This window comes from Lithobates pipiens, unplaced genomic scaffold, assembly GCF_037356315.1.
Source record: "Lithobates pipiens isolate NorthernLeopardFrog02 unplaced genomic scaffold, aLitPip1_a1.2 Scaffold_23, whole genome shotgun sequence".
Classification (NCBI taxonomy): Eukaryota; Metazoa; Chordata; class Amphibia; order Anura; family Ranidae; genus Lithobates; species Lithobates pipiens.
The window spans coordinates 73,758,399-73,785,962 of record NW_027507785.1 but is presented as its reverse complement, the minus strand read 5'-3'; the positions used below and the strand labels follow the sequence as shown (position 1 = coordinate 73,785,962).

Genomic DNA, 27,564 nt, shown 5'->3' with positions numbered 1-27,564 from the left:
TAATGATCCGCCCCGTGATGATTCGCTCGCTCAGCGGGGATCGCTCCCGCTATCCCATAGGGATGCACGTATGTCTGTATTTCATCCACAAACGGATGGATGAAATACGGACATACTGTCCGCATGTGTTAAAGGGGCCTTAGGAGTTTCGTCAGATAAGTGATTCTGGCTAAATCAGGCATAGGTGGGCATCATGTGTAGATAATGATTTGATGTATAATAATTGTTAGAGAAAAGTTGATTGCTGTGCCCTGAGGGGGCGATCAAACCCCTAAAATGATATAGTGCCACATCCTAATATAGAGATTGAATGGATAAGGAAAAATTGACTTTAACTGCACGTTTAGAAAAATATATAACAATTTTTAATCGTTCACTTAGAATAATTACATATAGTGTACATATTCAATAAAAACACATAGCGATAGGAACTACAAATAAAGGAACATTTTGATCAACCCAAATTAAAGTGGGCTGTTTTGGATACTTCCTGAGGGGCTAAGCTTTGTATATATCTGAGAAAACCACCACTTGAAAAACGGCTTGCATTATTGGGGTGTTCAACGATCCTTGAAGGCTTTAAAAATTGCTCGACATGTTTCGCAACACGTTTGTCGCTTCTTCAGGAGATTCTATATCTCTGTTTAAGGAGATAGGTTATAGTTTAGAAATTGATCTACAGAGTTTAATACATAATGCATATATTTTTGCATACCCATATATGTATATGCTAATATACGGACTCACCTAATACGGTATAAAGAAAGCATCTTAATGCTCACCACCACTTATGGAGGTATAATAATTGTCCAAAATCAGGGGTCTCCAAACTCTAAACAAAGGGCCAGTTTTACGGTTGGTATCACTTAAAAAGTTTTTTTTTATTTTTTTATGTTAATTGGTTGAGAGCATCAGATACATCCAATGTGTTTCGGGTGAAATGGCCTCACCCTTCTTCAGGGCTTTAATAATGATGTGAATATAATCACAATGAAATGCACTAAAAGACTAAAATGAAGGCTTGATAAGCATCTCACCAACAGCCCTTCCAGAAAATGTTTTACCACCAGTACCATCTGAAAAAGCAGGCAGGACATTTATTCATTATCTATAAACAGCGACATTTCAAGCCCACTAAGGACCTCCTCCCCAGGCAGTATTAGGATGCTGGATAATGTATTTTCTGGACTTCTGTTATGACAGCGCCACCCGTCATTTCACTTTAGCACCTGCTGATGATGCCGTCTGTTACTGTATGAAGTTGGTTTCTCTTATGTGTGGACAAACTGCACTAAGAAGGACCATTTACTCTTCGTAAATACGTTTCGTAGCCACCCCATAGAGAGCCAGTCACATTCTCCTGTCATGCGAACTGGATGTGGGAAAACTCACATCCAATTCGCATAAGTGTGAACCCAGCTTAAACGTTTTTTTTCCATTGATTTCTATATTTTGTTTTGCTTCATATTATAATATATAATATACTAATATGACCCTTTTTATGATACACAATGAACAACGTGCCCAGTGAAATAACACAGCATCCAATAGAGTAAAGTTTTCGAAGGTCTGCCTGCTCAAGGCTTGTTTCCCTGCAAAGTATAATGGGCTACTATGCATCGAATTATGTGTCACTTACCTGACACAGGAGCCTGCGATGTCACCGCTGTCCCCTTTTCCACGAAGCGTCCATGTTCCTTCCGGGTATCGCGGCTCCAGCGATGTGATTGGCCGGATGCCGCAATGACATCACTAACGGCATGATCACCATTAGCAGCGGCACACTCAGTGCGCCTGCGCACCATCGTCTACAGCGCATTCGCATTTTATTTTATTTTTTCAAAAATGTACTTTTTTTGTTTATAGCGTGGCTATTTCGGTCTCCTCTAGTCAGCCTGGTAAGTCTGCCTCTTTATCTATTAACTCTTTTAATGCTGCAATGGGTGAGTTGTTGGGTTTAAGGGATGGGGGTGATTCGGTGGATGTCAGGGCCACGCCACAGGCTGGGAACTCTGCGACTGGCCCGCAATGGACAGGTAATACATCTGCCACTTCCAGTACAGATGCGCAGTTGCACAATTTACTAGGAGGTCTACAGGATCTGGTGCAGCTTTTTGCAGGGGGAAAAGGGTTGCAGTCCCCGCAGGTGTCACCTTGGGTTCAGCCAGGTGGCGGGGCAGTGGTGGACAGGGCAGGTATGGGGTCCAGAGCGGTGCCCCCCTCTCCCTCCAGTCCCGGTGGTGGCCCCAGCAACTACAGGGATTTCTGTGTTGCTCTGCGGCAACAATTGCGGTGCCAGAGAACACCGGAGAGTCGCAGGAGGTCTCTCAAAAAACGTCTGCTTTGTGGTTAGCCGACGCTGCAAAATGCAAAGTTCATGTATGCTTTGAGGTGCCATTGGGGGCACATTTAAAACAGAAAGCCAGAGAAAAGATTTGCAAGGGTATGTGGAGATTTTCTCCTTGCTACCTTTAGAGAAGTTTAATCTGGACAGGCTCAAGCCCGACGACACAAAAAAAAGAGGATGAGGAGAAGCGATGGTATCGATTGATTCTACGGACTTTTGCCAACTGGCTGCGAGCGCCATCAGGGAGAAGAATCCAGACCATTGTTCGGTACTTTTTTCTGCTATATGGACGCCATCGACAAGGCTTACAGAGTATATGGGGGAACTGTTTGGCTACATTATGACGAGCAGTTTCACCGATGTAGGGCTATCCAGCCGTCCCTTTGCTGGGACCACAAGGACATTAGCCTCTGGATGTGGCTCATGTCCTCGGTGCAGGCCCTAAATCAGTTTTTTCCAGGGGGAGGGGGTGGTGGTGCAGAGCCTCCACTGGACAACTGGCCAATAAAAAATGGGATCTATGTTGGTAGTACAACAAGGGATAATGTATGTTTGGGGGATCATGCCGTTTTAAACATGAATGCTCCAGCTGCGGAGGATCCCATTCCATGTCCCGCTGCTTTAAAAAATGCAAGGGCCATGCCAGAGATTTTGCAAAGGGGAATGATGTCGATGAGGGGGGAAAGGATGCATCCTTTCCTAAGTATATATCCAGACCAGGATGCTGCGTGACTGTTGAGGGAAGGATTCTTGGAAGGTTTTCGCATCCCATGTTCCTTGGCGTCCATGCCGCCTATGGCGCAGAATAGGTGTTGGCATTGCTGCATCTGGGGGTGGTATCTGAAAAATTGTCGGTGGAGGGGAGGTGGCGCTGGGTCGCATGGGTGGGCCTTTTTTTCGGTGAAGCCTCTGCTGGATTTGGTGATCTCGCCACTAGGGGTGGTGCCTAAGAAGGAACCACACAATTCCGACTGATCTATCATCTGTCCTTCCAGAAGGGAGGTTCTGTCAATGATGCATTCGATCCGGAAGCATGTACGGTGTCGTATACTTCCTTTAGCGCAGCAGTGAGCTGGGTTCGCCGCTATGCAAAAGGGGCTCTAATGGCAAAATCTGACATAGAGTCTGCTTTTTGGCTGCCCCCAGTTCATCCTGACAGTTTTCGATTGCTGTTGGCAGGACTAATTTTATGTTGATCACTGCTTGCCCATGGGCTGTTACATTTCCTGCACTCTGTTCAAGACATTCAGTTCCTTTGTTGAATGGGTGGTTCGGGGTCTGTCTGGGGTGAATTTAGCCATTCATGATTTTCTGGGCGTGGGGCTGCCTGCTTCTAATGTGTATGAAATACTTTTATCCACGTTGTAGCACATTGCAGGGAGTTTTGGTATTCCTTTGGCTAAGGACAAAACGAAGGGTCCGACGACTGGGACTGCGCAAGATGCAGCATCGGAGGCTACAATCCCTGTTGGGTAAGTTTAACTTTGCATGTCACATTAATCCTATGGGTAGGGTGTTTTGCTGACGGCGACAGCAGGGGTTAGGTCTCCTACCCATTTTATTTGTCTCACTAGGGAACATCGGGAATATTTGCGGGTGTGGCACACATTTTTGGAAAGCTATCATGGGAAATCAGTTTGGATGACCGGTGAGCAATTTTGATTTGGAGCTGTTTAAAGATGCTGCAGGGTCGACAGGTTATGGGACATTCTACCAGCGTCACTAGAGCGTGGAACCTTGGCCGAGTTCCTAGTCAGACGTGGGATTCCCCTGTAACCTGGTGCTCCTGGAGATTTTTGCTGGCGATGGAAATCTGGGGTGAATCATTTCGGAATATGAAACTTCGGTTGAATTGCGACAACCTGGTGTGGTTAAAGTCATTAACCACATCTCAGCGTCGTCACAACCCTTGAAACGGCTGCTGCGCCACATGGTGCTCCACTGCCTGCAGATTAATATTTTTCTGTATGCTGTACACCTCCCTGGGGTAGACAATACTTTGGCTGACTCCTTGTCTCGATTTCAGTGGGACAGGTCCCGAGAGCTGGCACCAGCGGTGGAACAGCGCGGGGTCCCTTGTCCGGGTTGGCTGCGGAAAACAGAAGGGGTTCGGGAGGATTCGGAGGTAAGGCTTGATGGTCCTTTACTTTGTTTCCAGGAACCTGGAGCGAGACATTTTGGTGTCTGCCATTGAGCGGAAACTGGCTGGCTTGGCCTTTTTCTTTAAATTGTAGGGTGGGCTGGATTTTACTAAAGATTTTTGGGTGCGGCACGCTTTAAAAGGGTATCCGAAGTTGCATACGTGCAAGGATTCTAGACGGCCTGTGTCCTTTGCTATTTTACAGGCCATTTTTGTGCAATTGGGCTCCCTCATTACTTCCAGGTATGATATATCCTTGTTTAATGCGGCTTTTTCCTTGGCTGTTTTTTGGGCTTCCCGGATCAACGAGCTGGTCAGTCCTTCTAGGAAGGTTCCGGGGGGAATATTGGTGAGGGATGTGATTTGAAAGAGGGACAGGGTGCAGGTATTGCTACACAGGTCCAAGACAGACCAGGTGGACAAGTGCGCGTGGGTGCAACTGTTTCCACTGCCAGGTTCCACGGTGTGTCCGGTGGGGATTGTTCGGAAATTTTTGGATGTGTGCCCAGGGGTGGTGGGGCCCTTTCTGTTACATGGGGATGGGTCTCCATTGTCCAAGTTTCAGTTCATCGCCATTTTCACGAAGAGTCTTCGGGCTCTTGGTTTGGAAGAAAAACAGTATGCCTCGCACTCCTTTCTGTCTCAGGGCAAACACGGAGGCCGCTTGGTGTGGGCTAGACGAGGCGGCTTTGAGGAGGATTGGTAGGTGGGATTCCAGGAGATTCCATACCTACATTCGCCCGCACTTGAGTAGCCGATCATGGGGGGGGGGTGACCAATAGAGGATAGGTCGCCGTGGTTCTTGCATGTGGGTAAGTAGTCATGGTGGTCTTGGTGTTATTCTGTGAGTTTTTTTCTATTCTTTCAGATGCAGTGCAGATGCGCCTCGTCTGGATTATGGGGCCACTCATACGTATTTCGGGGGGCCAGGTGGGCTGATGTTAGGCTGGATGACAAGCAGCTAGGTATTTCAAGGAGGGAGGCGTGTATTCACTGGCTAGGCGTACCAGGGATGATGTGGAACAGGGTTGTGCCAGAGGTGCATCGTTTTGCAAGCCTTGACAGGCCGCCCGACATTATAGTACTTCATGTTGGAGGGAACAATCTGGGGATTCGTTCCAGTAGGGAGCTCATTATGGATATCAAGTTAGATTTCCTGCGCCTCCGTACGGCCTTCCTCGATATGCTGGTCTTGTGATCCGACATGGTGGCTCGGACAACTTGGCGCATGGCGAGGTCAGTTGCAAGACTCAACAAGACTTGCATAATAGTCAATAAAGTGGTGGGCCGATTTTTTTTCTAAATGGGGGCATGGTCATTCGCCATCTAGAATTAGAGGTGGATACCAGGCTGTACCTAAGGGGGAATCGTGTCCATTTATCGGCGGTGCAACACAAATTGAACAAGGTGCTATAAATCACAGGACAGAAAGAGGCCTACCAAAACCCCATCCTAATGGGCAAAACAATATGAAACAGAATATACTCCTCTAGGGAGAGGAGTATATTCTGTTTCATATTGATTTATCGGCAGTGGGGATAGATTTGTGGTTACAGAATGGTATTCAACGTGTCTTGAGGGTGTGGAGGGGCCCTTAAGGGTAAGAAAATACTTACGAGATGGAAGACTTATCGGTGGTATGTGCCCCTTTGGTGGATTCCAGTTAACATGGTTGTGCTGGAATAGGGTAATGGTTGCACAGTGTTGGTAGTGGGGTTGTCTCCGAGCTGGTGTGTCACAGCTGAAGGCCTTATCATGGTAAAGGTCCCGCAGTGTGCAGTGGAACATGTTTTGGAATTTTGGGGTTGCCGTCATAGACCAAGAGGCCTGAGGACTTTGTTGGTTTTCAGATGTTGATGTAAAAGAATGTTATTTGAATAAGTGTTTGTTAATAAAAAGGCTGCTATGGCCATTTGTACCATTTAAGGGGTGGGGTGAGTACTTCTGGTCGGGCAGAAAAAGAAAGGTTTGGGGACAACTGATCTACACTGGTCACGTACATTCACATCAGTCCCTGCCCTTGAGAAGCTTACAATCTAAGGCCCCTAACTCACATTCATACATACTCATACAAGAGCCAATTTAGACATGAGGCATCTAACCTACAATGTCTTTGGAGTGTGGGAGGAAACCATGCTTTCTACTATATTATATTTATACCAAACCTTCTCCTTTATGCAAAAGTCAGAACGTTTAAACTTTACCTTTGACACCCTCAACGCACACTACTAGGGTTTCTTCATTCTCTCACTCCAGTGTAGAATAAATGCTGAGGTTGCCAATCGTTTATGACAGCATAGTGGGCTGGAGGCGCTTTATATACACTATATTGCCAAATAGGTCGTCAAGGTTTAGGAGTGTGTTTATGGGAATGTTTGACCATTCTTCCAGAAGCACATTTGTGAGGTGAGATGCTGATGTTGGGTGAGAAGGCCTGGCTTGCAGTCTCCTCTTTAATTCATCCCAAAGGTGTTCTATCGGGTTGAGGTCAGGACTCTGTGCAGGCCAGTCAAGTTCCTCCACCCCAAACTTGCTCATCCATGTCTTTATGGACTTTTCTGATGCCTTGAGAGCTCCCTGCACTGGAACCAAGGGGCCAAGCCCAACCCCACACCATAATTCCCCCTCCACCAAATGATTTGGAGGGGTGGCCCAGTACTTTTGTCAATATAGTTTGGATGAGCAAGTTTGGAGTGGAGGAGCTTGACTGGCCTGCACAGAGTCCTAACCACCCTTGGGATGAATTAGAGCGTAGACTGTGAGCCTGACCTTCTTGTCCAAATGCATTTCTGGAAGAATGGTCAAACATAGACACACTCCTAAACCTTGTAGACAGCCATCGCAGAAGAGTTGAAGCTGTTATAGCTGCAAAGGGTGGGCTAACTCATTGAACCCTACAGACTAAAACTGGGATGCTATTAAAGTTCATGTGCCTGTAAAGGCAGGTGTCCCAATACTTTTGACAATATAGTATAGGTCTGAACGTGCAATCAGTTAAGTTTTTTTTTTTACAATAAGGTGTAGCATCAATATACGATGATTAGTGCTACATTAAACAGCAGGGTTGCTAACACTACCACTGAATACAAATGAGATTGGGCATTTATTGCTTACACTGCCGTTGATCCATGAGATATCCAGTTACCTTAGGGAACAGAAATTCTATATATAGAAAAAGGGCCAAGGGGATACCACATCCATAGAAAATCGCTAAAGAAGGGAATGTTGGAGTGGACTTTAAAAGGTACCTGAAAAGGAATACAAAAGATTATTAGAAAAATAATTTATTAAACATGGATATAAAAAATTGACAATATAACATTAAAAACAAATGGTACTGGCTTCCAATGGAATAAGCCACACATAGTATGTGTATTGGTCCCTGTTAATGCTTAAATATTTCAGGTCGACGTTTCGCTTTTGCTTCCTCAGGACCTATATGCCTAACAGCAAGCAAAGGGATTCTGCGTAAGAAAGGAGAAATAATCATATTTCAAACAAATATGGACAGTGAGCACAGCTATACATATCAAAGGTGAAGTGTCTGCTGAGCAGACATAAATAAGTGATGCATGGAGAAAACTACTCACATAGAACCGCAAAGCTCTCAGCCCTTGTACACACGGTTGGACATTCCGACCACAAAATCTGATTTTTTTCTGGCGGATTTTATCCGAAACTGGTGTTGCATACACAAGAAAGTTCAATCAAAAATCTACTTAATATAAAAAATATGCATACTGTAGATAATCCAAATACCCTAAATTCAGCATGTACTCACTTGGCTATGGAGATGTAAAGTTTCAGTGTCAAGCCTAGTGGGTGTCAATATAGCAGGCTGGGGGACTCTAGATAGGACAGTGACTGTGGGCTAAAATGAAGCAAGAAAGGCCATAAATCTTTGTGGACAAAGAGCCACTATAGGGTCTGTCATCAAATAATGAACAGAGATCACCTCAAAAAGGAGTGATGAGGCCTCAGAACATATGCTAGAAAAATGTCTCCATAAGACACAGTAGGTGACCATCTAAGGGGCAATATGACACAATTTAAGATATCCTCAAGAAAAACAGCTACATACATTGATAAGAGTATGCCTAAATACAGACTCACTCAAGGTCTACTGGTCAAAATATTCCAGGGCCCTGTGCTGATAAGGCATAGACACTCCTTAAAGTGGTTGTAAACCCTTACAAACCACTTTGACCTACAGGTAAGCCTAGATCAAGCCTTACCTGTAGGTCCAAGAAATATCTCCTAAACCTATACGGTTTAGGAGATATTTACCTGAAGACAGCCACCGCTGTCTACGGCGCAGGCGCACTGGGTAAGCCGCAGATCGCGGCGATAAGCCGCGAGTGTCGTCTCCCGTGCGCATGCACGGGAGTGACGTCATCGCTGCTCCGGCGAATCACAGCGCCGAAGCAGCGAGACCCAGAGAGACCCACCGAGAAGATGGATGCTCCGGACTACAGGGGACAGTGTTGACTTCGCTGGCTCCTGTGTCAGGTAAGTGACACATAATGGACTACTATGCGATGCATAGTAGTCCATTATGCTTTACCTTTGCAGGGAATGAAAGAGGAAGTAAACCCATCAGGGTTTACTTCCTCTTTAACCACTTGAGACCCGCGCTATAGCCAAATGACGGCTACAGCGCGGATCTCCTTTTCCGGGACTACGTCTATTGACGTTGTCCCGTGTACGAGCGGCCTGCACGCCCCCTGAGGGGCGCGCTCTGTGATCGGCGAGTCCATGAGACTCGCCTGATCACCGATCCTTTGCAAGGGGTCGATCCCGACCCCTTATCACGTGATCAGCTGTCAGCCAATGACAGCTGACCATGTGATATAACGGAGCCGGTAATCGGCTATTATTCCTCCTCGCGCTGTCCCTTCTAGTGCCCACCTGCCCCCTGCCAGTGCCCACCTGCCCCCTGCAGTGCCACATGTATTAAAAGTAAGTGCCACCCAGCAGTGCCCATAGTGCCACCCAGCAGTGCCCACAGTGCCACCCAGCAGTGCCACCCAGCAGTGCCCACAATCTGCCTCAAAGGTGCTGCACCCCAGTGCCACATATCTGTGCCCATCAGTGTCATCTACCAGTGCCCAGCAGTGCCGCCCAGCAGTGCCACCTATCAGTGCCACCTATCAGAGCCCATCAGTCCCATCTATCAGTGGTACCTATCAGTGCCCATCCGTGCCACCCATTCGTGCCACCCATCCGTGCCATCTTATCTGTGCCCATCGGTGCCGCCTTATCTGTGCCTATTAGTGCCGCCTTAACTATGCCTATCAGTGCCCACCAATGCAGCCTATCAGTGCCCACCAATGCAGCCCATCAGTGCCCACCAGTGCAGCCCATCAGTGCCCACCAGTGCAGCCCATGAGTGCCCACCAGTGCAGCCTATCAGTGCCGCCTAATCAGCGCACTTCAATGAAGGAGAAAAATGACCCGTTTGCAAAATTTTATAACAAACTATTAAACATGATTTTTTTTTTTTGCATCTTTTTTTGTTTGTTTAGCAAAAAATAAAACTCCGAGCTGTAACTAAATACCACCAAAAGAAAGCTCTATTTGTGGGAAAAAAATGATAAAAATTTCATTTGGGTACAGTGTTGTATGCCCGCGCAATTGTCATTCAAAGTGCATCAGCGCTGAAAGCTGAAAATTGGTCTGGGACTGAGGGGGGTTTAAGTGCCCAGTAAGCAAGTGGTTAAGAAAATGGCCTATTGCTCCAGATAAAGAATCTAAAAAGACCATATATCTAAAGTCAATTCCATGATGACAGCCAGTCATAGAAACATAAGTGAAGGACAATAAAATATCCTAAGCAACAATGTGAAATTATTATCACAGACCTGTCACGAGGAGGACAGCAGAGATCCGCTGCTCTAATAAGCAACAATAGCAATGAGCTTTATATAGTACCTTCATACCAGAACAGACAGCTATTCAGCAATTATTGCTGACATCCGATTGTACCATCCACCAATAGCAAGGAGGGAGCAATTAGTTGCAACCAGGTGGAAATGTTCTGCACAGTGAGAGGGAGATGCATCAGCAGTATGTAGGTGAGTGGAGGGGCCACTGAGGATGGCTTTTCCTGGAAGGGGGCTATCGCTGTTATATTCATCAGTTTCTGGTTTTACTGCTTTAGAATAAGTATGGTCATGGCCTTATATTTTTCACCAAGTAAAAAAAAAAAATTGTGATTAGGATGTGACCATAACTTGACTAATATTGCCTTTAGGTCCTTTTAAGTTGGACACCATTGTTCTAGGTAATATCAACAATGGAGTCCAAGATGGGGAGACTATTGCTGGGTGGTGATTGATATGTGAAAAGGTGCTCTGGACAAGACCAATGCTGGTACCCAAGAGGGGAAGATGATTGTTGGAAGATGACTAGGTGCTCTAGGGGGCAATACCAACACTGGAGGAAGAGGGAGCTATGCTCATACTTGAACCATAATGAGGCCAAGGTTCCCATTCAAAATTATCTGTACCTTGAATATTAACCTAGTTCCTTACTCTTGAAGTACATGTGATTAGTTAAACCCCAAATATCACATAAAACTTTAATTACCACCGTGCCTAGGGATGAAAATGAAACTTTTTTACAGATTTTTATGTTAAGTACACTAATTATCACTGTAATGATCCTACTAAAATCACAAAGGGAGATTATAGCTACATTTGGTTTAAATATATTTTTTTTAATAAAGAAACCCCCTTGAGCGAAATAAGATAATCATATGGAGTATGAGTAGGAACCATTTTTGTTTTATCCTTTTCATCACCTTCATAAACTGGCACACACATATATATTGATTTAAAAAGGATTAAAAGAGGTAATAGTTCCTAGAAAAATGCAAATGATCTATTGTGTAAACTATGCAAAAGGCTTAATTAATTCTACAGTCTAAGCCCTTGTACACACGGTCGGACATTCCGACAACAAAATCCGTCGGATTTCGTCCGATGGATTTTGTCCGAAACTTGTGTTGCATACACACGGTCGGACAAAGTTGTCAGAAAATCCGATCGTACGTAACGTGATGACGTTATTTTGTTACAACGGGACTACGTTCAGGCTAGTAGCCAATAGTTTTGGTCTAGGAATTTGATCTGAGCATGCGTGGCACTTTGTCCGATCGGAATTCTCTACACACAATCGGACAAAGATCCGATCGGATCATGTTGTCGGAAAGTTTTATAGCCCAGCTCTAAAACTTTGTCCGTCGGATATTCCGACGGAAACAGTCTGATGGAGCCCACACACGGTCTGATCGGACATTTTCCGTCGGAATGTCCGACCGTGTGTACAAGGGCTCAGATTGTATTTGTTGTAAAGTGATGCACTGTACTACTCAGCGCATCTAACCCACTAGTAGTAATAATAATGAACCTTTTTTTATCTACATTAAAATCATTGGAGTATTTCCCAAGATCTTACACAAAACTAAAACATCATATCCTTCAGAGTCGGCAAATCTATAATTGTTTCCTATCTTTTATAAAGAGATAATTTTTTTTATTATACAACATATCTCGATCTTCATAGTATACTATGGGTCTAATTTATTGATAGATATTCACAGAGTTTGTTTTCTTCAAATTTTCTCTTTTTTCATTATCTACCCCTTATCTCATCTCATTCACATGGTAGTCCCCCTGATGAAGCCACAATATTGGCAAAACTTTTTGGGTAGGGGTAGTTGGATTACTCAAGCACTTTATTAGCAAACACCAGCAAACCTATATGAAGAGAGTTAGAAATAGAGGGAGATAGTAAGAGAGATAGAATAGATACAGAAAAGGTGGCATAAGAAAAGGTATAGACGTAACAAAAATGATCAAAGAGATAAGGTAATAAGAAAGATTGAAATAGATGAGAAAATTATTACATAAAAAAAAAAAAGTGAGGGGATTGATAAAAAGTGAAGTAGGAAAGGACTACATTGAGAATATGTCTATAACATGGACCCCTCCTTTTGCAAATCGTCCCTCAAGGTAATGCAAATACTGAGCTAAGCAGTAATCCGTTCCCTTCTTTTTCTGGATCATAAGTCTGGTGTCTCTCTACATATATAGCGCATGAAACTAATTAAAAAGCAGGATGATATTAAAGAAGGAAAACAATATAATATTATCTGGCTACATTTTCATTTAATGAGACTTTGCTAAACATGTCATTCAAACAGTGCAGGGATATAGAGTATCTATACCCAGACTGCTGTGGCTTTTGTTTTATATCTGTTATTTCAGAAGTAAATAGACCTTTTGTTTTCTAATCAAGAAGCTTCTTCTATATTTTCCTGCCTTAGTAATCCCAATTTAATACTCTGGTAAATAAGATCGCTCAAGTTAATTCTGATTTACAAATACTTTCAAAATACTGTTACAAGCCAAAAGAAAACCCTCAGTTCAGTGCAACAGTCAGTAGAGTAGCAAAAAGGTCACCTGGGCCCCAACAAGTGGCAGTAACTGGTCAGTAATACTCTTTTACCCATCTTCAAATCCAGATAGAGGTTTTTATTTTTACAGTTGGGCCATTAGAAAGAAGGAAACTTTGGTTAAGTGTTAGCCCTTGTACACACGGTCGGACATTCCGACGGAAAATGTCCGATCGGACCGCGTTGTCAGCTAATCCAACCGTGTGTGGGCTCCATCAGACTGTTTCCGTCTGAATATCCGACCGACAAAGTTTTAGAGCTGGGCTATAAAATTTTCCGACAACATGATCCGATCGGGCTTTGTCCGACCATTTGTAGAGAATTCCGATCGGATAAAGTGCGATGCATGCTCAGATCAAATTCCTAGACCAAAGCTATTGGCTACTAGCTTGAATGTAGTCCCATCGTAACTAAATAATGTCATCACGTTCCGAACGATCAGATTTTCTGACCCCATCACCACGTTGATGGGGACAAGGGCCTCTTCCCCGCAACTCTGACCGGTGGTTGTAGGGTTCTGTCGGCAGGGGGCTTATCGGAATCTGGAAGCCCCCTTTAACAAGAGGGCCTCAATATCCCGGCTCCCCGTGTGAATAAGTAGGGGAGGAGGCATTCAGGGGTCAGCCTTCCTCGCAGATGGAGCTTTTTCTTTTTTTTTTTTGGGTCTGGTGGTGCGGCAGGCATTATGATTGATGATGGATCTACATTGGGGGACAATATTAAAAATAAAATAAAAAAACAAAGGACATGTCAAAAACACTTGTAGTGTTTTTATCTATTTTTAAAAGTTTTTTGGCCAAACTAATACCCATCATTGGTATTAGTGGGAGGAATAGTGCCCCATTATTGGTATTAGTGGGAGGAATAGTACCCCATCATTAGTATTAGTGGGAGGAATAGTGCTCTATTGTTGGTGCAAATTGGAGGAAAAGTGTCCCATCATTGGTGTCAGTGGAAGGATAAATGCCCCATTGTTATTGTCAATGAGAGGAATGGTTCTCCACTTTTGGTGTCAGTGGAAGGAATGGTGCCCATTGTTGGTGTCAGTGGGATAAATAGTGCCCTGAGGACCAGATAGAGGCAAGCAAAAGGCCACATTCAGCCCACAGGCCACAGTTTGGAGATCACTGCACAAGTGCAATAACATTTTTAAAGTCCTAAAACCAAGTGACTGGTGTCCAAGATTCTGAACAACCAGCGAAAAGAACTGTACCCTGGGAGGAATGTGCCTAGGACATTTATTGGCAAATACATGGCTGTTTGATAGATGAAGAACCATATTCCTTACAATTATGTCTCCTAGTTACCAATAGAACTACAAAGGTATGTACTACTACTATAAGTGTTCTCCAACATGTGACATACTCTGCCTAAAACCAAACATGGGCATGAGTGCTTTGAAATCCTGACAGTGGCAATTCTGTGCAGAGGGCATAAACAGCAATAATCAATCAATAATGGTTGTGTATTGTGTATCCTACAATCATTTAGCAAAACCCATGGTTTGATCTTCCAGCTGTCTTACATTTACAGGTACCATTGTCCTTTAAAATATACTTATGGCAATAATATAAGGAATGGTTGGAACTGTATTATTAAACAGAGTGATTAATTTGGTATTTGGTGGAAAAATATTGTCCTCAATAATCCTTTAATTAGAAATTTGAATGAAAAAGAATCAGTTTTATCCGTGAAAGCGATCCCTGAGCCTGTAACAGAGGTTCCTCTGTATCATCAGATATACTGATAGCATAATACAGTGTAATCCTCGGGTGATCACCAGATCCAGCTGCAGCATGCTGCATATATATATATAGTGCCCAGACAGAGTCAGATATATAAAAACTTTCAGGTGAAGCGAAGACACATGAGAATATGAGGCTTTTGCTGGTGCTCAGTGTCTGCTATGGCATCTGTTTCTATATCGCACATTCAGGTAAGATTTTATGTGCTTCATTACTGATAATGACATATTAGACAAATATCTCCAAAATTGGATAGAGTAGGGAATGGTTAGAACCTCTTTTTTTATTGCTCTCTGTGTCCCGGTTGGGGGGATTTGCCTTTCAGCTTCTTGAAAGAAAGTGATGGGAAATCCAACATTTTACAGTTATCTATGCAACAGGAAAGTAGAGAGCTTTCAATGGGGATGCCTGTTAAGTGACAGCTGACTAAATTGGGGGGGGTCTTCTCACTTTGGAGAGATTTCAACTCAATCCCCTCAATCCCTGTGAGAAGTACATGGAAATCTCCCCAGCTGGATGTAGACACACAAAAAAAAACCTCAAAGACGTTTTGACTGTATATATACTTTAATGACATAGATCAGGGGTTTCTAAACTGTAGCCGGGGGCCGGATGCGACCCTTTGCTTGTGCTCATCTGGTCTTTGGGGCAATTTTCCTTACAGTGATACAAGACACTATTCCTCCCACTGACATCAAGAATGGGGCACTATTTCTCCCGTTGACGCCAACAATGGGGCACTATACTTCAAACTAATGCCAACAATGGGGCACTATTATTCCTACTTGACACAAATGATGGGGCAATATCAATCCCACTGACACCAACTATGAAGCACTATTCCTCCCACTGACACCAATGATGGGGCACTATTTTTCCCACTGACACCAACAATGGGGCACTATTTTTCCCACGGACACCAACAATAGGGTGCGATTTCTCTCACTGACGCCAACCATGGGGCACTATTCCTCCCACTGACACCAATGATGAGGCACTATTTCTCCCACTGACACAAACAATGGGGGACTATTTCTTCCACTGATGCCAACAATGAGGCACTATTCCTCCCACTGACACCAACAGTGTGGCTCTTCCTTCCCCTAATACCAAAGATGCATTGTTTAATCTCATGGATGCCAGGATAATTTCTACTCCCAATGACCACAGCCAAGCCAACCTAAATTCTGGAGGACAGTAAGCTGGCCCTTTATATAGAAAGTTTGGAGATTCCTGACATAGATTACCAGTTGGACAGATGGACAGAGACACTGGGATAGATGATTGGATTATACAGGCCAGAAGTTTGAGCTTTTAACGGTTGGCACCTGCCTGGAAAACATGGGTCTTACTGCAAATGTTATTAGTAGGAAAGGGATGAGAATCAGTATTTTTGCTAGAAAAGGTGGAAAATTTATTGGCCAAGCATAAATGCCAAACGTATTTATTCATCATAACCTTTAAACAAATAGTTAACCCTTAATAGTGCAGATTTATCAATAATCTCAGTATTATCCTTCATCATGATAGCATTTTTGAAAAAGTCAGAAGCTTCTGATTTCTTGGCCATAGTAGGAAAGAAACAAGCTGGAGACGGACCCTGTTCTACTGGAAGATGCAGCCTTGAGGAAGATGAAGATTTTGACCAAAATATAAGGGTATGTTACAGTTTAAGTCTATATTCTTAGTATACCTGTAGACTAACTCAGGATTAGTTGCTCTGCAGATCAGAATGGGGTGGATTTACTAAAGGCAAATAAATAGACGGTGCACTTTGCAAAATGCAGTTGAATTCTGCAAGAGCAGTTGCTCCAGAGCTTAGTAAATGAGCAGAAATTCTGCTGACTTCCATCATCCAATCATGTGCAAGCAAAAAATGCTGTTTTTTTTTTTCATTTTCGTTGCATGTGATTGGGTATTCTTTACAAAGTAAAGCTTTACCTCATTTACTAAGCTCTGGAGCAATTGCACTTGCATCTGCACTTTGCAAAGTGCAGTCGAGTTGCCTTCAGTACAGCGGTTCTCAACCTGTTGGTCACAACCCTGTGGGGGGACGAATGCCGGTTTGCCAGGGGTCGGCGAATCCTGATCCGTCTGATCCACAGACCCTACTCCTGGCCGGCGAGACATCCTTCCAGGAGAGGAGAGACTGCCTGGAGTAACTAGTAAGGTAATTAAGCTTTTATTGTTTGTTTATAAACAGCTTGTTGATTAGACTTTCACTGTCTGGGAACTTGGTGTGGTCGGCTATGATGTAAATTTATTTACCAAGCGTGGCTGAGTCCATGGATTTTTGAGAGGGATTTTAACTTATGTAATTCTGTCTGTAAACAACAAGAGCTGCGGGTGGGGGCAGTCTTAAGTGTTAATAATATTACATTACATGTTCTTAATGCTGAAATGAACAGTGAGTAGGGATGGAGTTTGGTTAGAGCCACCTTGGATTTGAGGTGGATCTCATGATTTGGTGGAACTCAGAATTTGTGGCCATAAATTTGCACCCGAACCCATAATGCACTGCATAACCATTATCCTTGGTCAGATAGGTCCCTTAGCCCTTGTACACACGGTCGGACATTCCGATGGACAATGTCCGATAGAACCGTGTTGTCGGATAATCCGACAGTGTGTGGGCTCCATCGGACTATTTCCGTCGGAATATCCGACGGACCAAGTTTTCCAGCTGGGCTATAAAATTTTCCGACAACATGATCCGATCGGACTTTGTCCGATCATGTGTAGAGAATTCTGATCGGACAAAGTGCCACGCATGCTCAGATCAAATTCCTAGACCAAAGCTATTGGCTACTAGCCTGAACGTAGTCCCGTCCTAACGAAATTATGTCATCACGTTAAGTACGATTGGTTTTTCTGACAACTTTGTCTGACTGTGTGTATGCAACAGTATCGGACAAAATCCGTCGGACAAAATCCGACAGATTTGGTTGTCGGAATGTCCGACCATGTGTACAAGGGCTAAGAGGCAGCAATCATAAAAAAATTTACAAGGATAGGCTCCAGAGTTGCCACCTCATCCCTTTAAACCCGAACACATATTAATTACACAGGTTCTCTGGCTGATTAAGGGGGTAATTAAACTCACTTGTTGCCTTATCTGCATTTAATTAGCCTCAGAACCTGTGTAATTCCTATGTGTTTGGGTTTAAAGGGATGAGGTGGCATCCTTAGTAGGCTCCCGGCAACCATATAGGTCTCAACATGTGTTGGAGTTGGTTAGGGAAAGCCGATAAATCTATGTAGGGATATATACAGTATCTCATATAAGTGAGTATAACCCTCACATTTTTGTAAATATTTTATTATACCTTTTCATGTGACAACACTAAAAAAATGACAGTTTGGTACAATGTAAAGTAGTGAATGTACAGCTTGTATAACAGTGTAAATTTACTGTCCCCTTAAAATAACTAAAAACAAAGCCATTAATGTCTAAACCACTGGCAACAAAAGTGAGTACACCCCTAAGTGAAAATGTCCAAATTTGGCCCAAAGTGTCGATATTTTTTTGAGTCCTCTTCGACTCATCTATGGCGACATCACAGAGCTGGTTTATGTTAGAGACCTTGCGCTCCTCTACCTTACATTTGAGGATACCCCACAGATGCTCAATAGGGTTTAGGTCTGGAAACATACTTGGCCAGTCCATCACCTTTACCCTCAGCTTCTTTAGCAAGGCAGTGGTCATCTTGGAGGTGTGTTTGGGGACATTATCATGTTGGAATACTGCCCTGCAGCCCAGTCTCTGAAGGGAAGGGATCATGATCTGCTTCAGTATGTCACAGTACATGTTGCCATTCATGGCTTCCTCAATGAATGGTAGATCCCCAGTGCCAGCAGCACTCATGCAGCCTCAGACCATGACACCCCCACCACCATGCTTGACTGTTGACTGATCTTCAAGTACTTTTTTTTTTTTTAATTACTACTTTTCCTTTGGGCTGGGTTTATAAAAATGGAAATGCAATCATTTTGAAGCTGGATAAAAGGTATATTTATTGTAGTTTAACACTTTTAGTAGTTTTCTACATTTTTATAGAGATTTTATAGAGATCTTTGGGCAGGCTGGTTGTACTGAAATCTATCTATCGACTTCAGTACAACCAGCCTGTTCTTTTTTGTTTGTTTCATTTGATCACTCCCGATGGCTATAGCTGGTGGCAATGATCATTATATTCTAATGGCTGGGAAACCTCCTGTTAAACCTTATGTATGGCCTGCCTTAGAAAAACAAAATTCCATGTAACTGAACTTTAAACTGAAGATTAAGGAAAAAAATAGCCTACAGTCTAATTACTGTGCTCAAACATCAACTCCATCTGGGCGATTGGGATCTTCTGCAAATGATAATGATGGCGGTTTTTGATTAAAAAAAAAAGTGCAAGAGTGTGTGAAGTAGTTGCCCATACCAATCAAGTAGCTGAACTCCATCAAGATAATAAAAGATCACAATTCAATCCAATTATGTGTTCAATTAAAAAAAAATTGAATACAGATACTACCCATATAACAAGAGATGAAAAACATAAATATATAACAGTGTATATATAATATTATCCACAGTAGCGCTCTTAAATGTGCCCAAAAAAGACAAGAAAATAATAAATATATATAGAGATATATATATATATATATATATATATATATATAGATAGATAGATAGATAGATAGATAGATAGATAGATATATAGAAGAAAAATTATATATATAGATATAGATATATATATATATATAGATATAGATATAGATATAGATAGATATATAGATAGATATATGAATAATGAAAAAGAATCCACACCAAAAAGACAGTCCTTATTGAAGAGTACAAAAACAATATGTATATATGATGACACCAATTCCTCCACCACAGTGATGAATGGGAGATCAACTCCTCCCATTAAGAAACAAGCTCACCAGATGATGTTGCCATTCACTCTCGTGTTTGGCAAACAAGCTCACCAGATGATGTTGCCATTCACTCTCGTGTTTGGCAAACAAGCTCAAGGATTATATTGAACAGCTGCTGTAAAATGCCACACTCCGTTCACATGCCCGGGTTTGACTCCACGTGTAGAAAATAGAGAGAAAAATGGTGCCTACAATAGTATAGTATGGAGTCAAACCTGGGCATGTGAATGGGTGAAATTCCACTTTAGGAACTCATTTAGACTTGCAGTTGGGAGGCGTTAAAAAATTTGTAGTTAGGCCATGTTTTTTGCACCTCCCCCAACTCCCCAAGCTACACTGGCAGTGGACGGAGGTGTGAAATGTTTCGCACCCGCAGCAAAAATATTACAGAATTTTGTGCTTGACAGCCAGCAAGCCTGCTGACCATGACTCTTTCAAGCAAATAAGGAAGCACTGCAAACACCCTGTAACTGTGTACAATCGAGTGATTGCGATGCGTTTGTGTGGCAATTATGGGGTCGAAACAGGCAGTGAGAAGGTGCCACATCGCTGCCTGTCAAATTGCTCTGAAAATGCAATACAAATACAGATTACAATTTAGATGCAGGTCTAAACCTAGCCTAAGTGCACTGGAGAAATTGAGACCCAAAACCTAGTATTATGTCTCGCAAAAGTATCTGGATCATGCATCTGGCTGAACAAAACTAAAAACATTTGGTATATAAAATAAAGGACATATACATATTTTAGCTATGTATTAAACGCTTTGCCTGGAGTTTATCTTGGCAGGGCTTATCCACCTACATCCTAATCATTGGAATAATCTCAACTTTGGTTGTAAATATGATTCTTGAGGGTAAAGTCCCTTCTACCAGCATCAATGAGCTGTTTACAGCAAAGCCACCAATCCCTAAGGCTGCTGCTGCTACACTTAGATTTTTCTCATGCGGCCCAAATTTAAAGGTCAATAGGCTTTGAATACTTGAAAGTCAATAGGTTTCCAAGTCAGGACCTAAAGACAGAAACCCTTTTACATTCCTATTGTTAGAGGAAACTAGATTCTGGCCACTGATGGCAATACTAACCCTTTCCTCTTTCCAGTTTTGATTAATAAGCCACTTCTCTTCTTTAGGTGCGATATGGACGACTAGCAGATTCGTCATCATCTGAATCTGCCATGATGCCTCAGGTAGTTATACATATACATTTTCTACCTACTGTATGTTTTGATTTGGTAAACATTGAAAAAAGCAAAGGCAAACTTTTCCAAAATCATGACCATAAATGTAAACCTTTTGGTTTTGACATGTAGGTCCTTACTCTTCTGTAAGCTTAGGTTAGGTTAGGAAAAACTCCAGCCTGGCTTTCTATTGGGTGGTTGGGGTAGTGATGTCAGTGGCACTAGTCTCAGTCACACATCAGGTCAGAGATGATGCTGGGAAGTAAGACCATGTCAGAACAAGGCATGGGCTCTGCTATCTCCACCTTCAGCACTTTTTCGTAGCCAGAGGCAGAATTAGGCTGGTGTTTGAGTGCCTACAATAATGTAAGGTTGCCATTTTTTGGGGGGAATAAAAATGGTAACAAGCCCGATTTTCACTGGCCAGGCCAATAATATACCAGCCAGTGTCAACCTCAAGTACAGACAGTTGGATTCAAATTGGGCTGCAGTGATTGTTCTAGTAATATATTTCCTGCAAGGCTGTCTTTACACAGGTACCCTCCCCTATACTACCCCCATCATTACATAAGACCCCCCTCCCTTCAAAGACCCCTGCATTGCCCCCCCATCCCAGAGGTCTCACCTTGATAGTGTCCAGAAGATGTCAGGCGAACACCGGACACACCCGGCCAAACTCTCCTGTGGAGAAAATCTTCAGTGGGCCAATGGCCTGTGGCTTGTTTGACATGGTGAAAGAGAATGGTCAGTGTGACTGTGCCCATGATTGACAGGCGCTCTCCCCAGACAAAGTTTACATTTCCAAGCCAATAGCTGCACAGGCTGCAGACATAACACCCAACCAATCACCAGCGACCACAACATTCAATTCCGCCCTCATCTCCTGAGTGATAGCCAAATCCACGTATCTATTTGCAAGCAGTGCAGGCTCAATGGGCAGCTGCTTTGGGCCCCACAACAATGGCTGGGTCCAGGACAGCTTCCCCTTTTGCTCCACGTTAAAGATGGCCCTGATTGCCTGTGTGTTACCACTATAGCCGGTTTCTTGGCCTTGTGATGTCACCAGTGTCTGTTGCCCATTCATTGCCAAAATGTCTGTGACCTGTGTATTGCAAGCACTGCTTACCTGTTGCTCATATGCTGTCACAATTAACTTTTGTTGTTTCTCGTGATTTCCCAAGCTCAAAGCAGACTTTTAAGGTGTCCCAAAGAGATCACACAATGCAATAAAATAAGGGAGAATGAACACCTCTTCACAGTTTATTTTTACAAAAAGATTATAATTTGGCCACTAGAAAATATATATCAAACAAAATTTACATAGAGCTTATTTTCGGCAAACTCCTCTTTGGTAGTTTGCATATGAATACCATTGTTGCTAATAAATAATTTTTCCCCTGTGAGCCAATAAATTCCACTTCGCAGTTATTCTTCTTTGTATTTGCAGTATGAAGTCCCTCTGCGCATTTCACATAACTCAGGAGGATAAGAACTAGAAGAAGCCAGATGCTATGCTATGCAGCATTACATAATATCAAAAAATAAGAACAGGAAAAAAAACACACAAGGAACATCCAGTTATAGCACTGTACATTATTAAATCATGGAGTCCATTCATTTTTGTAATTGCAGAGCATACGTACAAATTATAAATAAAAGGATGTCTGTTAAATATGTCCCTGGGAGATTACACAGGACCCCATCAATCAGGCATCAAAGCATTAGAGCGCCACAATGTCACTAGCAGGTATGCAGGGGTGTATATGCATGGAAATCCTAAGCTGAATATATGAAGAAGAGTACCATGTAATGGATATAAGACAACAACCACTAACATCCGCCAAGTATATGAACAGATATGCATAATTGTATGAATATCCATTTAGAGATCTCCTACCCATAGGGACTAAATTATTTGGATGTGGTGCCCCTCTTTGTTTGCTGTGGGTCTCTAAAATTCAAAATGATGTCATATTTGTGTGAAGTCAGAACTTATGGTCTGCATACTTGTTTTTGGTCGACTCAAAAGATATCAAAGAACTTGGATTCGCGTAACAGCCAGGCAGCTAAGAAAAAGGCTTTGTTCAACCAGAGCGTATAATTCCGTGCCCTATGTGATTGCTTTGTTTTCCCACACAAGAATGAACATGTAATCCATGCATCTACATGCAGGCAGCCCCCATTGCTGTCAATTGGCAAACAGCGGCTGCACAGACACAGCTGCTGTCAACGTAACATTGGTGTAGGTGCATGGCTCCGAATGCACCCTGGGTGCATTCAGGGCCATGCACATGCAGGAATGTCTCACTGAGAGCAGCAGCTGCGTCCATGCAGCAGCTGCTTCCCAATTGACAGCAATGAGACTGCCTGGATGGGGGTGCACAGAACACCTGTATGGGGGTAAACAAGACCATCATACGGGGCACAGAGTCAGATGTGCCATGTGAACGAACATTTTTTAACCTATATTTTTCTTCTTCTTTTATTACAGGCAGTGCTGCCAACTCCTGCCGAAGGAACAGCAAATTAGCACAACTGATGCTGCCATACTGTGTTCCCATTTGAGTTTTGAAAAAAAAATACATTGTGACACATGATGTTATAAGCTGATGCAAAATAAAATAAGCATACAACTTTCATTTTAACCCTTCTTTCATTCCAGTGTAATTGCATCAGTAAACATTACTACTATGTTAATTTCAAAAAGCCCATTCTCATTAACCGTGATGTTATGTAATATATTGCTGTTACATACATTAAAGCAGAACTCTGCAAATAATTTTTTGCCAACTAACCTTGGTCCAGCTTGGCACAATGTCATTATCCAAATCTTATATCTGGAGGGCCGCTGGAGAGGCTATAACCTACTGCAATAGCCCACGCTATACTGTATACAGTAAAAGCCATGATTTACTGGGTCCTGGTCAACTGGCTTCCCCACTGCACACTGAAAACAGGGGGTCGCTGGGCATTGCCACCATTCAGAAAGCTTGCCCAGTATCAGTAAAGAGAAAGGAAAGAAAGAAATAAAATGCCCAGTCTCTGATTGGACAAGAGTAGATCGTTGTATAATCCGACCCTCCTCTCCACCTCATTGAATCAGAGAATGATTTGCATTCATTGAAAAAATACAAGGCGTTCTCTGGGTGTCAGTGGTGCTTTTGAATGACCCCTTGTGTTCAGTGTCCATTGTGAAAGCTACTTGAGTAGGAACCCCTGAAGATCACAGATAAACATTATGGATAAATACATCATGCCAAACTGGACTGATGTACGGTATGTTGGTGTAGAAAAGTCTCTAGCCTCCTCCAGTCTAATGAGAACCTTCAGGGCCGAAGATAGCTGACAGCCTTCTGTATGTATAGAAAATGGTGAAGCTCTTGAAAAAAAATCCAACATGAGCTCAAAATATATTGCTGGCACAGACTCAATTGGCAAAAACATATAAATGTAATCCACAAAAGCCAAAATAAGCCAAAGGGATGTGTCTTGAGGTATCAAAGAAGTGAAGAGACCGCCACTGTCACCCAAACACACTGCCTCTTATCCATAGGTAGATGTTAGCAAGCATGGATATAAATCACTGACAGCTCCTTCACAGTCTAAATACCCAGTTAAAAGAAAAAAGAGACTCCTCATAGTGCAGACATCCAAATGTTAGTTTATTGATAAAAAGCTAAAAAGTTTTGCACTCACATTTCAGGAGGTTAATATAGGCATTGTAGGAAACACACAAAATGGCTGCCTGCCTCCCAGCATGCAAGTCGCATCACACGTCTCCAACTCCTCCTATACGTTTCGTCATTAATGACGTTGTCAGTGGCGTGGCTTGACTGCGCTATGCTCGATATATATATGGGACAGCTAATTAGTGGGTAGGCATTGCCTGTGTTCCAGCAACAGGCAGCAGGAAGCAATAAATACTTATGCACTTGATTGACAGGAAGCATCAATATTTATAGTGAATCTTAAGCAACCAAATTCAGGAAACAGCGCCATCTTGTGGCATAAAAATATATTAACAAAATTAAACAATTGATAACATTACAACACTTATACACAATTACATGCATATTACAAAAACATCAATGACACTTCAAATGAAAGTGTTGTCTAGGAGGAGACAAAAGGGTACAAACCAAAAACTGATTAGCTATTATTAATGAATGAATTAATATCCCACTCTATGTTCATACCATGTAGGGCATAGCACCTAACCTGATAAATCCACTTAGTTTCAAGACGTGATACCTCTCGCATCACATTGCTACCTGTCCAGTTACTAGTGAATCTATCGATACCAATAAACACAGTACCACTAGGATCTCAATTATGACACAGGTCATAATGCTTGGATAAACTTTGCTTAGGAAACCCTTTTCTTACATTGGCCACGTTTGCTTAATCGCACATGTAACATCCGTATCATGCGACCGATATATTGAAGCCCACATGGGCACCGGACAACGTACACGACATGCCTAGTCGTACAGGTAATAAAGAGTTTAATGGGGAACTCCTCATTGGTGGAAGAGGACTGAAACTACTCTGTCCTTCTCCGCATATGTGAGTTAATTTTACATATGGGGCGCTTCCTACAAGGAAAGAAACCCCCTCCATATTCTGAAAAAACATAGGTTTCATAGGGGTCTCAATAATATTGGGTATATAGGTCCCTAGCTTGGCACTCCAAATACTTGTCAAATTTCAACCCTGCTAACCAGCTCATCCCTGGCTTGACTCACAAGGCTGCTCTGCAGGCGTCACCTCCGCTGGTTGGGTCCCTGGGTTGATCACCACCTGAAGTTTCCCAATACTCCACCGTGCCCGTTCGGTGAGAATGCTGCTCCAGTACTTGCTTCAGTTACTCACTGTGGTCCCTGGTAAAGGTAGTTGGTCCCTTAGTGGTAACAGCTTTCCTTCTACCTCCGACCACGACAGGTTCTCCGGCCGGCAGAACCATCACTTATGGTTGGACTGCAAGCTGCAATCCCAACCCTGTGCTGCCCTCTTACTTCTGGATAGGCCCTCACACAGTCTGGTAGCCCGATGCCCCCCGGGATAGGCCCAATCTCCAGCCTAGCAGCCCGGGGGGGCATACAACACACGTCCACCCAGACAGCCGTCCAGGTGGCACAGAACACAGATCACCTGACCTCACCCGAATATGTAGGTTCTCTCAAAAGGCCAAGGTATTCAAGAAAACCCCTTTACCACGTGATCGCTCCGTCAAATGATCACTTGTAAACAAACCGGCATCATGTTATGACGCTGGTTCCTCCCTCCCCTCTCTGTACCGATCGGTACAGCGGAGGGGGAAGAGATCGGTGTCAGCAGCGCTGTGGGCAACGACAACCATTGTATTCTCTAGGGTTTTTGCTAAAAAAACATATATAATGTTTTGGGGTTCTATGTAATTTTCTAGCAAATAAATTATGATTTTTACATGTAGGAGAGAAATGTCAGAATTGGCCTGGGTGCTCCAGAAAGCCTGATGGTGCTCCCTGAATGTTGGGCCTCTGTATGTGGCTACGCTGTGTAAAAGTCTCACATATGTGGTATCGCCATACTCGGGAGTAATAGCAGAATGTGTTTTGGGGTGTAATTTGTGGTATGCATATGCTGTGTGTGAGAAATAAACTGATAATATGACAATTTTGTGAGAAAAAAAAAAATTAAAACAAATATTTATTTTGCAAAGAATTGTGGGAAAAAATGACAACTTCAAAAAACTCATCATGCCTCTTACTAAATACCTTGGAATGTCTTCTTTCCAAAAAGGGGTAATTTGGGGGGTATTTGTAGAGAAATGAAATGAGATAGGCCGTCAGTACTTCAGGTGTGATCAATTTTCAGATATTGGCACCATAGCTTGTGGACTCTATAACTTTCACACAGACCAAATAATATCCACCAATTTGTACTTATTTTTACCAAAAATATGTGGTAGTATAAATTTTGGCCAAAATCTATGAAGAAAAATTACTAATCTGCTAAATTTTATAACAGAAACAAAGAAAAATTCATTTTTTTACAGAATTTTCGGTCTTTTTTCTTTTATAGCACAAAAAATAAAAAACTCAGCGTCGATTAAATACCGCCAAAAGAAAGCTATATTTGTATGAAAAAAAGGACAAAAATTTCATATGGGTACAGTGTTGCATGACTGAGTAATTGTCATTCAAATTGTGAGAGCACCGAAAGCTGAAAATTGGTCTGGTTATTAAGGGTGTTTAAGTGCCCAGTGGTCAAGTGGTTAAAGTATATTTTTCCATTTTTAAATTAAGGAATGGATAAAATCTGTCAGTTTTTGTTGTGGGCCATCTGTGCCCCATTGGGAAATTTTACATTCAAATTCTGTCACGTAGACACAAAAAATAGAAGCAAATATCTCTAAAGTGGAGGGAAATCCTCTCTTGCAAATAGACAATCATAAATAATAAAGATAATCATTAGATTACATGCCTCATATTTGTTAGAAAGGTATGGCAGCAAATTTGCATAAAAATTGTCAGAATATTAACCCCTTGACGGTACCACACCCCTCAGCTCTTTAAGAGAATTGAAATACCGGGTGGCGGTCATTCCATTTATGTGACTGCTGTGATTGGCTACCAAAGCAGTTACATGATCAGAAGTTCTCAATCACAGGGATGCACCAGGAGCTTCCCATGTCATCTAAAGCTGACATATACGGTTCGAATCTCGGCTGATTCAAACAATGTATAGGCCTGCTGAATGTACCCAAGTTGATTGATCAACTTGGGT

General features: G+C 42.7%; 2 long non-coding RNA genes across 4 annotated transcripts; one reads left to right on the top strand and one right to left on the bottom strand.

Moving 5' to 3' along the window:
• Window positions 1–352: 352 nt before the first annotated feature.
• On the bottom strand, window positions 353–22,196 carry LOC143927664 (uncharacterized). Its single transcript, XR_013262297.1, has 3 exons — window positions 21,923–22,196; window positions 7,602–7,735; window positions 353–640 (listed from the first exon to the last, which is right to left on the bottom strand). It is a non-coding gene; the product is annotated as an uncharacterized LOC143927664 (long non-coding RNA).
• Window positions 14,747–23,441, top strand: LOC143927663 (uncharacterized). Of its 3 annotated transcripts, none has more exons than XR_013262295.1 (4): window positions 14,747–14,881; window positions 16,263–16,348; window positions 20,749–20,805; window positions 23,288–23,441. It is a non-coding gene; the product is annotated as an uncharacterized LOC143927663 (long non-coding RNA). The 3 variants fall into 3 exon arrangements; XR_013262296.1 differs by having other exon boundaries at window positions 14,773–14,881; window positions 16,266–16,348; XR_013262294.1 differs by having other exon boundaries at window positions 14,774–14,881; window positions 16,221–16,348.
• Window positions 23,442–27,564: the final 4,123 nt, after the last annotated feature.